The sequence below is a fragment of the Scardinius erythrophthalmus genome (assembly GCF_964197995.2).
Source record: "Scardinius erythrophthalmus genome assembly, chromosome: 3".
NCBI lineage: Eukaryota > Metazoa > Chordata > Actinopteri > Cypriniformes > Leuciscidae > Scardinius > Scardinius erythrophthalmus.
In genome coordinates, this window is record NC_138223.1 from 25,661,253 (window position 1) to 25,677,462 (window position 16,210).

The following is a 16,210-nucleotide window of genomic DNA, read 5'->3' on the forward strand; positions in this document are numbered from 1 at the left end:
TAATAACGTTTAAGAAATATTGATTCTCAGAGATTAATATAAGTGCATGGTCCAAGATATATAGATGCAACCTAACAGAAAAAGATTAGTCTGGTTTGCTCCTGTAATTGCCCATATGAAACTTTGAATGTGAATGACTGGTGCAAATTGCCATTGGATGAAGGAAAAGGGAAAATTAGGACAAAGGATGGACTTATTTAGCTGATTAACTTTATATATTAAGCTTTTTATTTCAATGTGGAACTATTGTGGGGTCTTGTGAAATTGGTTAAAAACATGCAGACCAAGAAAACGGAAAACTCACAGTTCTTTAATATTGAGGACAAAAAGAGCACAAACTTTAACGTTGACAACAGACATGACTGTTTAATTTGAGAGAGAGAATATGTCACCCAGTGAATTCTATCGTTTATTCTTTTTTCTTCAAACAACACACACAGCATACACACTCTATTCTTGCAGATTCTGCAGGAAACATGAATTAGCCCAGTCAATGCAGTCTGACTGTTGAGTTAATGGCAGTCTTGACCTCTGGCTGCCTTCTTTATTTAGTGTTTTTCTTTATTAACTGGGGCTTCAAAGTATATAACTCTATCAGAGTAAATTGTTTTTTAGTGACATCTGAAATGAGAAAAAAATATTGTTAAAAGAATCTACTATTAAGCCAATTATAATGCCAGCCAGCCCATAATGGGCAGCCATAAACATAACGAAATAACTGGTGTTTACCAAGATTATTCAGATTAAAGAAAACATTTCTGGATTAAGCCTAGCACTCATTAGAAGAGAAACAAGAATAAAAAGGAAGAGCTTTTTCCCCCCCAGAAATTCTTAATCTAAAACACATGATGTTAAATTAACATTTACTAGAGCAGTTACCCCAAATATCTCACATTGTCTCACAATGACAATCAGTAACTGTCAAAGTCTGATACAGGCTTTATGTTAAAATTTGGTTGAAATGTATTATAGCCTATTATAGTTTAAAGATTAATCAATCAAAAAAGAATTAAAATCATGTGATCTCCACACATTGTATACTGTATATTCAAAGGGAAATTATAGACAGCCTGGGTGGGGAATGAACATTGTGATTATGGAAGATCATCTGCCTAAAGTAAATCAGCTGCTGAGTCCTTCAGAGAGAGTGATGTCAGCTCAACTAAAGATTATTTATAAATCATAAAACAGCTGATCTGATGAGCTACATGAGGCAAATATGGAGGCAAAAAAAAAGAAAACGAAGAGGCAATGAATAGATGAATAAATAAAAGTGTCAATGATATAAAAACCTATTGAAATGCCATGTTTAAAATGACTTTGATTCAAAAACAGTTGTGCAATCTCCTGCCGTGTGAATGTGAGAGTGTGTTTGAGTTGGAAGTGGAAGGTGAACGGTATCCAATATCTAAGAGAAACATGAGCTTGTGGTAATCCACCAAATCCCACCTCTTAAAACAGACCACCTTCAATGATTATTAAGTTACGCATGATCAAACGTTTATTTCTGTGTAATACAAGCGTTTCATCTCACATCGGAACATTCCCTGATGGGAACAGCCTTGTCTCGATGGAGCCGTCGCCATGCGGATTGGTTACACATTTTTAATATATGAAAAGTGAACATCTGACTTCCTAAGAAAGATAGCTCATCAATAGCTAACTAATGCAATAGCTTAAAAAATAAATAACACACACTTTTTTTCAATGTTTATCTTTACAAAGGAAGAATCTGAATTAGATTGCTTAAGAATGCCTTTATGTTTCTGTTAGGTTCACCTTCTATTTTGAATAGCTTGCAAAAGTGTCACACAAGTTTCCAAAAAAACGAACAATTTAATGTTATTTTTTATGTATATTATAATTTGAGCAAACAAACCTTTAACAGTTATTCGTCTATTAGTCTAATAAATGCCAGCATTTCATACATTTTCATGTGAATCTTAAGTGATTTAATCTTCCAGTTATGTAAACAGCTGCAAAGTGTGTAATTTGCCTTCAGTTCAGAGTATCAAAATGTTGGAATAGTCACAAAGAAACAAAGTTCCCTATAAAAATGAATGGGAATCTTTATCACTGGTTACATTCAAAATAATCAGGAAAGCACTGAACTTATTAATGTAGATGGGTTATTCCAAAATGCCATAGACTCAACACTTTCCTCAAAACACTCTGCAGAAAAGTTTTCCTGATTTAGGAATTCACTGTGTGAAATTTTCAGTTTTGTTCAAGGGGATCAAATCAATTCATTATTGAACAAATGAAAGGGTAAAGGATGATAAAGGATTTAGGGTAAAGAGCCCCCATTCTACAAGCAAAAGCCCTACAATGGCATCACCCTGTTGGTTGAAAGATGCATGCTGTAACAAATCGCTTTCCATTAGCGAGGAAGAAGGGTTTGTTTTGTGTATCTTGCCATATCAAAAATGTTTTCATTTGTATATGCATGTGTAACGGTTGCTCTGTCAATGAAGGGACGAAGGTTTCCACAAGGCTAGTGCAGACACAAGCAAACACATATATATTAACGTGACAATGAACAACAGACAAGCAGGAACTTAGATAATGAGGTGCTAATTAAACACAGCTGAACTAAAACTCATAATGCTTGTGACCATGGAGACAGGATACATGTGATGAAACAAACTAAAAGTCCAAGCTAACAGAACTGTGACAGCATGGTAACAATACCCCTAATATTACTGACCCCGTACACTCTTTTGCTGCCACCTTTATTTGCAACATGATTTTTATTAAGAACAAGCTTCTATGATCATTTCTTGACGCACAAATTGTGTCTATCTTTAGTAAAAATGTTTTGTAATATTTTGTACAAAATATTTTATATAACATTAAAAATGTATATATTGTTGCTGTTGTTGTTGTTATTATTATTATACAATAATTAATGTTATTGCAATTTGTAATGTTTGTAATCTTTTATAACAACAAATGTTTAAGAACAGGATATCCTAAAGGTCAGAGATCAATGTTTTTGACTGCTATGTGAACAAACAGGCCAGGCTTATGTTGAGGGTCACAACCTTCAGATTAGTCGCAGTAAAACATAAGCCAATGGAGATGGGGTAAAATTACACACATCTATTCAATTAAAAGAGAATAAAGCACATAACTGCAAATACTGGAACTATACTGAAAACACACTAATAATTGGTATTACAATGTGCATTGTGGTGGAAAATTAGTCTAGCGCACAAAAACAGTGTAACATTATGTCATTTAGAGAACATACTGGATTTGAAAAAGCAGTTTAAAAACAAATAACTAGAGACTGAGAAAAATTTCTCGACTCTAAATTAAAGGTGAATATACATTGCGTAATGGCTTCAGGCCTAACAAATAATTAGATTCTAAATCAGTGTAATTAAAAGGTTGAATCACAGAAGAAAGAAAAGCTCATCAAAAGCGAAAAAGATATTTTAATACCATTAAATAATGAACTGAAGCAAGGAACATTAATGTAATCGTGTATTTCCCCTGAAGGTAATGGTGAATGGGCTGGAAATTTCAGAGTTTTTTTTTTTTTTTTTTTTTTTTTTTTTATTGGTGAAAACAACAGACTGAAAAAGATAATAAATTATTGATGCAGCCATGTCAAAAACCAAGAATTTATTGTTTAGGAGATCAATCTTTTTTTTCTCTCATATTAGCCTAATAAAATATATATTTTATTATATTAACCATATTAATTATATTAATTCGATGATGTTATAATATTAATTTTAAACAAATTCACTCATGATTTATATGACGATCAAGGTCCAATAGCCTTGACATATAGGCTATCTGACAAGGCTTTTATTAATTAAAAACAGAGGAACTATACGGTTATCCGGACCACACCTATTTGGGAGTAGGGTTAGGGTTAGGGTTAGGGTTAGGGTTAGGGTTAGGGTTAGGTTAACCGTACCTACATTTACGTGTGGTCACGGGTGGTCCAGATAACCGTATAGTACCAAAACAGATTTTTTTAATTAATATATTATTAGATATTTTAAAGGGTAAGTTACTTTCGTAATGACAATCCCCTAGCCTGAACAAAACCTTTCGTGAAAAGTAAGCGGAAAGCATGCGAGTGTGCGGTCCACTGAGCTCTGTGCCGCTGTCCTGAGGATTCATTAACATACGTCTGCCACCTACTGGAGACATGAGGAACTTAAATAGTTCATGATGTTTCTAAAACTGACTGTGACTGTCTGTAAAACAACACATACAAGAACAAGAACGATAAATCGAAGAGCGCCATAGCCACAGGCAAACGCTTTGTTATTAAAATAATACTTAGTCAATACCCTCAAAAAAAAAAAAAATCGCAAAATTATATAGGCTACTCCAAAAAACTTTATCTGTACTAGATCTTTGATTTTAGAAATGACTGAACTATAAAAATGCAACCTGTATTTCACTGAACGTGGGACTGAGGCTTCACAGCAGTCTGCTGCCTCTTTGTCCCGATGGCAGAACATTTGTTACTCTGCGCCCATGTGGCATTGTGCCTGTCTGCTGGTTAGGCCTGATGCCAGCGGACACAGTCATTCCCTTTGAAAGCTGTTCACACAGCCTGGCATCAAAATACCTCCGGTTGCCCCTAATGGTATTTGAGAATGTAGCATATTAGGAATGCTTTTTTATTCCAGGAAAACATGAAAACATGTCATTCCAATACACTAATATAATAAAATATGTCACACAATATTACACAAATGCAAATAGTGACTAAAACAAACACACAAACAAACAAAAAAATGACTGATGAGTAATTTAGCTCAATGACAGGTCAAACCTGTCAAACCTGAAGTGTTTAATTAACCCAACAATGGAGACTGTTTCAGTGCATCCCATACTGCAATGAGTGAGGCTCTACAACTGTGCATGTGTGTGTGCAGCCTAAATGTAGCCTACGTATATGGTAGAATTACACTTTACGTAAAAATACACACGTATACTCATGAGATCACGTTGGTGTGTGTGTGCATACAGTGAAAAAAGTGTAGGATTTACTTTGAAACGATTTTCACTCAGAGATTGCTTGTAAATTTAGCAAATTTTTAAAGAAACACATTGAAATAAATGTGAAATTTTTAAGTACAGTAGAAATGCTGAAATAGTATTTTCTAATAAAACGTATTCCAATTTACTTTTTTTTTAAATTAACAGCTTAAAAAAATATATGTTTTTACAGTGTACATTGCTTCATATTAAAAACTCGCACTGGACACTGCAGTACCCCAGCTAACAAATATGTTCTAAGAACGTTTTGCTAATGTTCTTACATTTAGTAAAAGTTATCTGAATGTTCTCTGAAATGTCTTTTAAAAAAATGTTTTGGTTATGTGAACATTAAGGAACATTCCATTTTATCATTTTGCAAACATTATGGGATCATTACCTTTGAACTCGAAATAGTGACAAAAAAAACCTAAAATGTTTCAGAAAAAAAGTGGAGACCATTGGACCAGATACCTTTGAATGAACACGCTCTAAGGGTTAGTTCACCCAAAAATGAAAATTCTGTCAGTAATCACTCACCCTCATGTCGTTCCAAACCTGTAAGACTTTTGTTCATCTTCGGAACACAAATGAAGATATTTTGGATAAAAATCGGAGAACTTTCTGTCCCTCCATGGACAGCTACACTACTTTGACGCTTCAAAAAGTTAAAGAGATTATACAACTAATCCATATGAATCAAATGGTTTAGTCTGAATTTTACGAGGCACAATTGGTTTATATGTTGAAAAGATTGAATTTAGGCTTTTATTGCATTGGTCAGCAAACATAAAAAGAAGCTCAACTGAACCTGTTTGATGTGCGAGAACAAACGTGCAGCGTAACACGAAAATGAACCTCATTGGTTCTTCCGGAAGCTCAAACATGCTGCGTTACAAGAGAATGAACCTCAGTGGTTCTCGCCTGTCAAGCAAACATGCTTGAGCTGATGTGTAAGTTGTACATCAATTCATATAGGTTAGTTTTACGATGTCTTTATGAACTTTTTGAAGCGTCAAAGTGGTAGTTGCGTAGCTGTCAATGGAGGGTCAGAAAGTTCTCAGATTTCATCAATAAAATCTTCATTTGTGTTTCTGAAGATGAACGAAAGTCTCACAGGTTTGGAACGACATGAGGGTGAGTAATTGATGACAGAATTTTCATTTTTAGGTGAACTGTCCCTAACTGAGAACCTTGCCAGGACGTAGAGCCAAAGTTCTGAAAACATTCCCTGTTTCCTCACAGTAACACGTCATCCTTGTCTAGCCATATATTCACTAGTAACACTCATTTGAAAAGGCTGTTTAGTAATATTCATTTCGTAATTTTTAAGTTACTTTATTGTGAAAAGTACTTTATTTTCTCATTTGAAATTGCTCATTATATATTATCGTTACACACAAATATCACCTGCATCTCTGTCAGTGTCTGTCGGAAACATAATTGAATCTGAGCTGAACATATTGTGCCACTAGGATGTCATATGGTCTTGTTGTCAGATCAATGAGTTGCTCTGACTGAACCCAGCTTTACGTATCACAGAGAGACAGGGGGAGGGCTGTGGGATCTGCTTTGAGCCTTTAACATCAATTACACTCAGTTTGATGAATGGGATGGCATTAGAGAAGAGAAATGCTCAGCTGCTCTTTGAATGTGAGTAAGTATGTGTCAGAGTGAGTGTGTCTTTGTTTTCATTTGTGAAGTCACTTACTTAGCAGCATCGAGCTTTGTGTTTGTGTGTGTGTGTGTACTGTACAAGAAGAGTATCTGTCTGTGTCAGAGAGGCTTTGGTCGCCTGTAGTTTGGCCCAAACACTCCCACATTGAGCTTGTCAGACACTCATCAATCAGAAGGGTTAGTAAAAGCCATTTAGGCAGTTTAACGAGCCGGCCAATCACCGGAGAGTGGGCTCATTAGCATACTCAATTGCCCTCATTTATGCTGGAGACTGTTGGAGGTTTGGCCTCATTGTTATCATAGTATAGTGCAGGACTGGAATGAAATGCCTGAACAAACAATATTGCACAAAGAAAACACACGAATAAAATAAACCGAGACATGAACTGTCTCATCACTCCAGTTAGCTCCTTCTTCCATGCTCTATTTTTCTCTCTCTACGTATTTGATTTTATTTCGTAATTGTTCTCATTTACCGAATTTTCTTTTTATATAGAATATTCTTAATGGGTAAATACATAACAAAAATGGTTCTATCTACACTGATACGCTTTCATTTTCACATATACATTTAGTAATACCTTATACAATGTATTATAGTGTAATTCATATCAGATTATGTATTGTTAGAGTTATTCAATTGACCTTTATAATAACTTTCATTAAAAACAATAACGTCATTACATTATATAATAATAACAACAATAATAATTAGTTATTATAATTGTTATTATTATTAGCATCAGATCAGGGGTTACCTTTATAATATAATAAGGTTAATTAAAAACAATAACATTATATAATAACAATAATATAACTCTCCACCACATACTACATCTCATTGCAAAGTCCATGTCGAACCACCCTGTTAGCAGTATTCTCTAAGTAATAATAATAATAATGAAATCCATAAAAAGATTGTTAGAAAAGTCATTATTTAAAGGAAAAGTCTATGTGTTTCATGTGGACCCCTTGCTGTACTTTCTCTGTAACTTGCACTGCAGTATGTCCATGGACCCTTGGTTTAAAACCATGTTGTGAGTGGACTGGCTCTGCACAAACAGAATAAAACCATAGAAAAATACTGTAATCACAAACTAGCAATTCCTTTCACCCACGCCGCTCTACAGTACACCTGCTCTCTGAATCTGTCACTGAGCCACTGACTTCTCCTCCTCTACACTGCGAACCACATGCTTTCCCAGCCAAATAAGACAGTGATGAATCCAATGGGGTTTTGGTGTCCTGTTTTTATGAACTAGGCCTAAATAGGCAGTGACTCTATTCTCCCCGTACAGCTTTTCTGCCTGCCTGCTCTATTGTCCTTAAAAGAGACTGGAGCCACAAAGAGGAGCTACACATTAACACAGCCCCTTGTCCTGGCTATTCAGTGTAGCGGAGCACAGCTGTCTCACAGCACACTCTGCGGGTCTGAAGGGTGAGGGGTGACAGGGGGTTCACTTACACTGAGCGGCCCCCTCTGGAGCACGGAGCGAAGAGTGTTTGGGAGAAATTGAGAAGGATGGCAAAAAAGCCTCACTATTTCCAGTGATGGAGAGGGTGCTTCGTCACACGTGACAGACAGTTTGGGCGGCCCCTCTCTTGGTCGCTTTGCTAACGGTGCGGCTCGACTTGGACTCGTGTCTTTGTGACGAGCCGGAGTATGTGCAGGGTGTTTAAGCTGAGTTCAAAGGTCTTTAGCATAGTGAGTCTGTGCTGTATGGTGGAGGCTGAGTAATTAAAACCCTTTGGTGTTTTATAGCATTACCACCCATTGAGATAATGTTTGCAGATGATTACACTGACTTTTAGCTGTGCTTCTTTCAAATTTGGAATTACTATTTACATTTTAGAATATTCTTGTCGATTTTCCTTTTTTTTTGAATTTTTTTGAAATTTTTTAAAAAAGTTTTTGACTTCAGTTTATCAACTGCTGCACTGCACACTGAATTTCTGCACACTCTTGGATTTGGATTTAATAATAAAAAAAAAGTTTTTAGTTTGGTTGAGTGTGGTGTGGTATAAAATAAAATAATAAAATAATAAAATAAAATAAATAAAACTTTTATCCATATCAATGATGCATTTTAGCACCACATGTTATATATATATATATATATATATATATATATATATATATATATATATATATATATATATATATATATATATATATATATTAGTGCTGGGCAAAGATTAATCGCGATTAATCGCATCCAAAATAAAAGTTTGTGTTTGCATAATATATGTGTGTGTGCTGTGTATAATTATTTTGTATATATAAATACACACATATGCATGTATTTATTTAAGAAATATTTGCATGTATATACTGTATATATATTTATACATAATTTATATTATATATAAATATAAATAATTTATATATATATATAAAAAACTTAAATATATACATGCATATGTGTGTATTTGTATATACAAAATAATTATACACAGCACACACACATATATTATGCAAACACAAACTTTTATTTTGGATGCGATTAATCGCTATTAATCTTTGCCCAGCACTATATATATATATATATATATATATATATATATATATATATATATATATATATATATATATATATATATATATATATATATATATATATATATATATATATATAACAAAACATGTGGTGCTAAAATGCATCGTTGATATGGATAAAAGCGTCTGCTAAATGAATAAATGTAAATGTAAATTTATACTGTATGATTTTGATTAGATATTACTTAATGGAAATTTGCATCTAACACATATTTCACAGAACTCCAAAACAAAACGGCTTCATTTTCTCAAATAAATGAAGTTTAGACATTTTTAAGATTCTGGCTCACTATAAATTGAGTTGCTACTTTTTGTATGCTCAGTAAAAATGTAGGTTTGACACGTATGTAAAAAATGTAAGCAGTGAACACTGCCATAAATTCAGCATTTTTATTTTCAGTTCAATAAAATTCCCCCTTTTCATCTACTGATGAAATGTAACATAAAATACAAAGAATTTTGAATGATTTTTTGACCAGCATTTCCAGCAGCCAGTCACGTTTAGCTTCACTGTATGCTTATGCATCATATTCAAATATATTAATCATAGTTATTTTGATGTCTCATTATTATTATTTTTTAGCAGAGACTGCACATTTTTCTACACATCTGTGTAAATCAGCATAGTCTTAGAAAATTCCCAGTGCAGTAAATATGCTTACATTCGCTTACAGCACAATTACATATCCTTTGTTAAATCAAGAGCCTTTGGTATATTCGGGACAATTCAATTAATCTTATTCTCAGCATGACACCCCAAGAGAACATTTCCCTAGCTTATGATGACTGATGTTTCATCCGCACTGTTCTGACAGTGGTCTTATCTGATTTGAGATCAGCTTTCAGTGGTTAAGGCTATAGAAGGAGGAGCAGTCTTGATCTGTGTAAAAATGTCGGTCAGCGTAAACCTAATAAAAGTAATTTAGACAGATTTACACTCATGATGCTGAAGTGGAGGGCAGGAGAAGAGAGACAGAGTGATTTATCATGCAAGGAAAGACAAATTAACTTAATAACCACCAGACTCAGCACTGGAGAACAGATATTATCAGCCAACAGGAGTTTAAAACGCGTAATGGACTGTGATTAAGAACTCATTTAGCATGAGGCCATGGAGATATGCTCCCATTGTTGCACCTGCAAGTGCGTTTTTATGAATGTAAGTTTTATGACCCAGTTTCTTCTGTGTGAACTGCAACTGAGAATGTTCACTATATAGTTATACATAGTGAGTTAAAGGGATTTTCGCCCCCCCCCCCCAAAAAAAAAAATAAAATTAAAAAAAAATATATATATATATATATATATATATATATATATATATATATATAAATAGATTCTGTCATCATTTACCTACCCTCATCTCGTTCCAAACCTAAGTATGCATGTCTTTCCTCTGTCGAACACCAAATAAGATATTTTGAAAAACATTTTATTATCCCACGACCCTATAAGCAGTTTAGAGAATGGATGGATGGATATTTTATTATCTTTCACTATTTGGATAAAATCAGAAGAGGTGCATATAGGTTTGGCTTGAAGGGTGATTAAACGATGACAGTATTTTCATTTTGGGGTGAAATTTGGGTGATCTGTTTATTCTATTTAATTTGCCATCCAAGGATTGTCCAGCAGAGGTCAGTGTAGGATCTACATTCATTTAACTTTTCATTATATCATGTTGGTTTAATGCATGACGATCTACACCTTGCAACATTTTATTTTTTCAATTATTGAAATGTTTTGTACGAATAGGTCATATGTAAATTACTATTAGATTATTATTATTATTATTTTCAAGCATGCAGTTGATAACAGCACCCTCCACAACTTCTTCTTTTTTTATGTACAAGGGTAACTTTTATATTACATCAGAAGACCCTCCACAACTTCATAAGCATTGCACCCGTTCACAATTGTTTTAAACGTCAGCTGTTCTTCAACAGAATCTCACACTACAAGAGACTCTATCTTATGACTTGAACAAATATTAAGTCATAAATCTTTGGCAGTGGCCAGAGTTTTTAAATATTGAAAAAAAAAGAAAAGAAAGAAAAAGCAGCATAAAACTGTTGGTATATTAAAAGTAACTTTTAATTTGTAGTTTTAGTTATTTTAGTACTTCAACAATCTATAAAACTTTCAAAATAAAATGTAAAAGAGCAGTACATATAACAAATAAAATCTCATTTAAAATGTTAAAAACTATAATAGTATTTAGTTTACATTGAAGTACTAAAATAAAGAATTAATGTAAATAATGGTAGATACTGTTTATAATGTTACTCTGATATTATAGTTTTTGTTAACATTTTAAATGATTTTAAATTGTAGTTAAAGTTTTAGTAATTTAGTTGAGTGTTTTTGCAAATTTGTATTATTTTTTTAATGTCTATATATATTTTGGTAACACTTTAGTGTCACTGTTACACATCATATGTTACATGTAGTAACTAGTAATAACTATAAATTATGCATAATTACATGCAACTAACCCTAAACCAGACCTCCCAATATAATCCTAACCCTATTGTAAGTGCATGTATAGTTACCATAATATTACTCAGTACTTAAAAGTATAATTAGGCTACAGTGTAACAATGACAACTTAAAATAAAGTGTAACCTATTTCTTTAAGTTTTAGTTTTTAGTTTTAGTTATTGTAGTAGAGCTACTTCAACGTGAACTAAACGAAAATGAGAAACATTGTCTTGGTAACTATCTGAAATAATATGCAGCGTTGAAGTGCTAAAATAGCTAAAACTTTTTGTTCCAAGTAATGACTTTTTTATGGTTTTAGTTTCATTTTTAGTCAACATTAATAACCCTGGTTGGCCCCATTTATGTAAATACAAGTGTACATGATATTTGTAATAAAGGAATGTTGGCCAGAGTTACAGTGGTTAAAACAGGTTTTGTCGACGAGGTTATTTGCTCACAGTGTATAGACATTGCATGAGTATTTATGCACCACTAGCAGTGCAAAATAAGCACTTCACTTGTGCACATTAGTCTTTGAAATATATTTCTGCATACTGAAATTTAGTCCGCTGCTGGAGCTATTTTTCTTGCAGGGCAGATCTGTAACAAAAAATGTACATACAATATACAAAGAAAGAGACACAATTAAGAAGAAATGGTTAATGGTCATATAAAATAAAGTCAGAGGATCTCAAATGAAACTGAATGAAAGTGTGTAACTGAACAAAAGAACGTTTGTAATTTTGGAGCAATAGCACAGCCTGCTGACAAACAGAGGCAAATAACAGGCAACGGATCCTCCCACCATTACAAAAATACATTGTGGCAGGATCAACTAATAATAAAATAAATAAATAAAATAAAGAGAAAAAAAAAGATCATTTAAATTACTTTTGGCATTTTTCTTTTTGAAATTCGCCTAAATGATCATGTCTTATGTTTGTAATATGCATTCTGTTGTCTAGCAGTCATAACTACAAATATCACAAATTAAACATGACCTTTCCATGTTATCAGGCGATATGTTGAATATGCGTCCAACACCAAATCAAAAGATCTTACAAATGGACTTGTTACAAAATATTACAAAAATACCATACTTATGCATAACTTTTTAACTTTTATTCATTTCCAGGATGAACAAGAATTACATTTTTGATATCAACAATTTACTGTCTTGATATCAACAATTGAATTCTTGATATCAAGAATTTAATTGTTGATATCTGTAATTATATGTTCACTAGTGAAATGTCACCATAGGCTGTCATTCAAAATCAATTGTTGATATCAAGAATTGATTTCTTACTAGTAGAAATATATTTTTTTATATCAATAATTACATTGTTACTAGTAAAAAATTATATTCTTGATATCAACAATTGAATTGCTACTAGTAAAATTTTTAATTTTTGATATCTTGTATTTCTGATATCAATATAATTTCAGATATCTAAAATGGCTTTCTTACTAGTAATCACATTCATGATATCAGAAATTAACATTGTCACTAGTGAAAATGGAATTATTGATATCAAAAATGAACATTGTTACTAGTAGCAATTCAATTGTTGATATCAAGAATAGACATTTCAACTAGTGACAATTGAATTCTTGATATCAAAAATAAATGTTTTTACTAGTAAGAATTGTATTTCTGATATGTGAAACTGGAATTTCAACTACTAAGAAACTATAGTTTTTACTAGTTGAAATTCAATTGTTGATATCAAGAATGATCATTTTAACTAGTGAAAATTTATGTGGATATCAAGAATTAGCAATGTTACTAGTGGAAATGTAATTTCTGTAATTTAATTGTTGATATCAAGGATTCATATCCTGGAAATGAATAAAAGTTAAAACGGCTTGCCATACCATACTAGGTGTTGTCATAGTTATAATGTACGGAGCCCAGGAGATGCGTGCTCATTTTGTTTTCCAGCTCATGACTTTTCTTTTCCGTGGAACACAAAAGGTTTTTGAAGAATATCTTGGGTGCTTCGCGTCGAAGGTCTGGGTCTCAAGCGGCAAAAAAATAAATAAAAATAACCAAAAAAACTAAATCATAAATGTGGTCCATATGACTAGTGCACCATATTCCAAGTCTTCTATAAGCAATGCAGACTTAAGCGTACTAATGATTGGAGAAGTCCTGTATATTTCACCAGAGAGATGTCTGTTGTTTTCACTAAAAGATCCAGTTATGGCATTTTTGATTAAACATTATTTCCTTTTCTTTCTTTTTTATGAAACAAATGAATGGTTGAACTGTTCACAATAACATTTATAACATGCATCTAAGGACTTAAGATAAGGCGACTTTAAGATAAGAGCTGTTTACCAAGGAGGCCTATAATACCTGAGGAAACCTATTAATATTCATCTCAGTTGCTGTTTCTCACCTTGATCCCCTGGAAGTACTCAGCCTGGGTGCTGTCATCTTTGCACGTGGCCACTCATTTCTAGGAACATCTGTCATGTGACTGATCACTCATCAAAGGCCAAAGTCAAAATATATGTATGTACATTTCATACTTTTAAAAGCCCTCCAAAAATAATGTCACTGGTAAAAGTTCTACCAATTTAGATGGTGCTTGGAAAAAAATAATATTTAGGCAGCATATACACATGGATGGCCATCAGTGGGGAATCCTGCTTTTTTACAGTAGCCTATCTACCAGCAGTGGGTAAGGGGGTGACACTAGCCAATCAATTCCTGACCCCTGGATGTTAGACACCCAGGAAATAACTAGATACCTGCGTTCAAGAACACCATAAACAGCGCACAAGAACTATACATGGTTCCAAACACTTGAACTGCCACAAATTTGATTTCTCAGAGAAATATATATTTTCATGCAGTGCAGGTTACTGACATAGTGTGGTGAAACAAAAGCACATGAGTATTCCCATTGGAGCCAAGGGACGCTCATAGTAAATTCCTCCACGTGTTCCTACACTCTAAAAAATATTGTGTAGGTCAAACAAAAAAAATCAACGCAACAGTTTGCATCAATATATTTGCGTTATGACAACTTCTAATAACATTAAGTTCAGCCAACAAACTATATTGAGTTAGACAAATTACCTTTTACTCTTTAGACAGAGGTATTTTTAAGTAGCATAAACTCTGTTTTTTAAGTTGAGTACTTGAAAAAATTAAGTTGTTCCAACTATTTTTTTTACATAAATTTTTAAATAAATTCAGTGTTAATTAATTACCATAATTATAAATAATTACCATAATTATAAATGCAAGTTTTCAAGTTCACAACCTATAAAAAATTAAGTTGCTTTAATTGTTTAGCTTTTTTTCTTCATGTTTTTGTTCATTCATTTAGTTGCTTGTAAGACATTAATTCATTCAACAACAATTTTGTTAGTTAACTTTTTATTTTATTTTGAACTGCAGTTTCAAAAATCGAGTTTCAAAATTTTGCACTGCACAATTTACAAAACAAAAATGTGTGCTCCCCACAAATTATAAACAAACTGGCCCTACAGATTTGCCTTTAAAACATTTGTATGCATACTCAGTTATGCCATCACAATGAATAAATTCCAACACAGCAAAGTTGTTGGCATTATATATTTTTCCACAGTGTCTAACTATCTGTAAAACTTTAAATTTTAAAACTATTTCTTCACATTAAACTCAATTTTTAAAACATCTAAGATTGCTACTGTCACAAACAAGCATATATAAATGCTACTGACATTCATATATTAACCTCAGTTTTTCAAGCAGTATGAAATATAACACAAAGATCAGCCTACAGTAGACCTCAAATTAAAAAAAGAAAAGAAAAATTTAACAAATTTCCTCCGGAACAGGTAGAGATTTCAGAAAATACTGTTCTTCAGACGCATTACTTTTGCACAGGGTTTCAGTCCATCAAGTTCAAGAAACAGCTTCTGAAACACTTCACAGGTACAGTGGTGTGAAAAAGTGTTTGCCCCCTTGGTAAATATGATCAAATATGGCTGAAAAAAATTAATCTGCATTTTTAATCCTTTTGATATTTTATTTAAAAAATTTGCAAAAATCTAACCTAAATCTAATAAATCTAATCTAACCAGAGACCATTCCACCATACAGAATCTCTCCATCTTGTTCTCCGCTGTAAGATTTTTAGAACAGGCTGTCAGGTTTAGATTTTTTATCTGTTGGTATTTGATCGAATCCGTGATGCCGTATATCTGAACAAGATGTCCAGGACCTCTGGCAGAAAATGAGGCCAACAGCATAAAGACACAGCAGAGTATTTCATTTTATACATGGGGTACTTTTTTATCCCTGTGTGCACCAAACCCATCTTAAGTGTTTGCTGCCAGAAAAGCAAATTTTTTTGTTTCATCTGACCATAGAACATTTGAAAAGTAACTGATACTACTGGAACTTCAACCGGGACGGGTTCTATGTTCAGATGATACAAAAAAACATTAGTTTTTTTGGCAGCAAACACTTAAAGGAGAACTCCA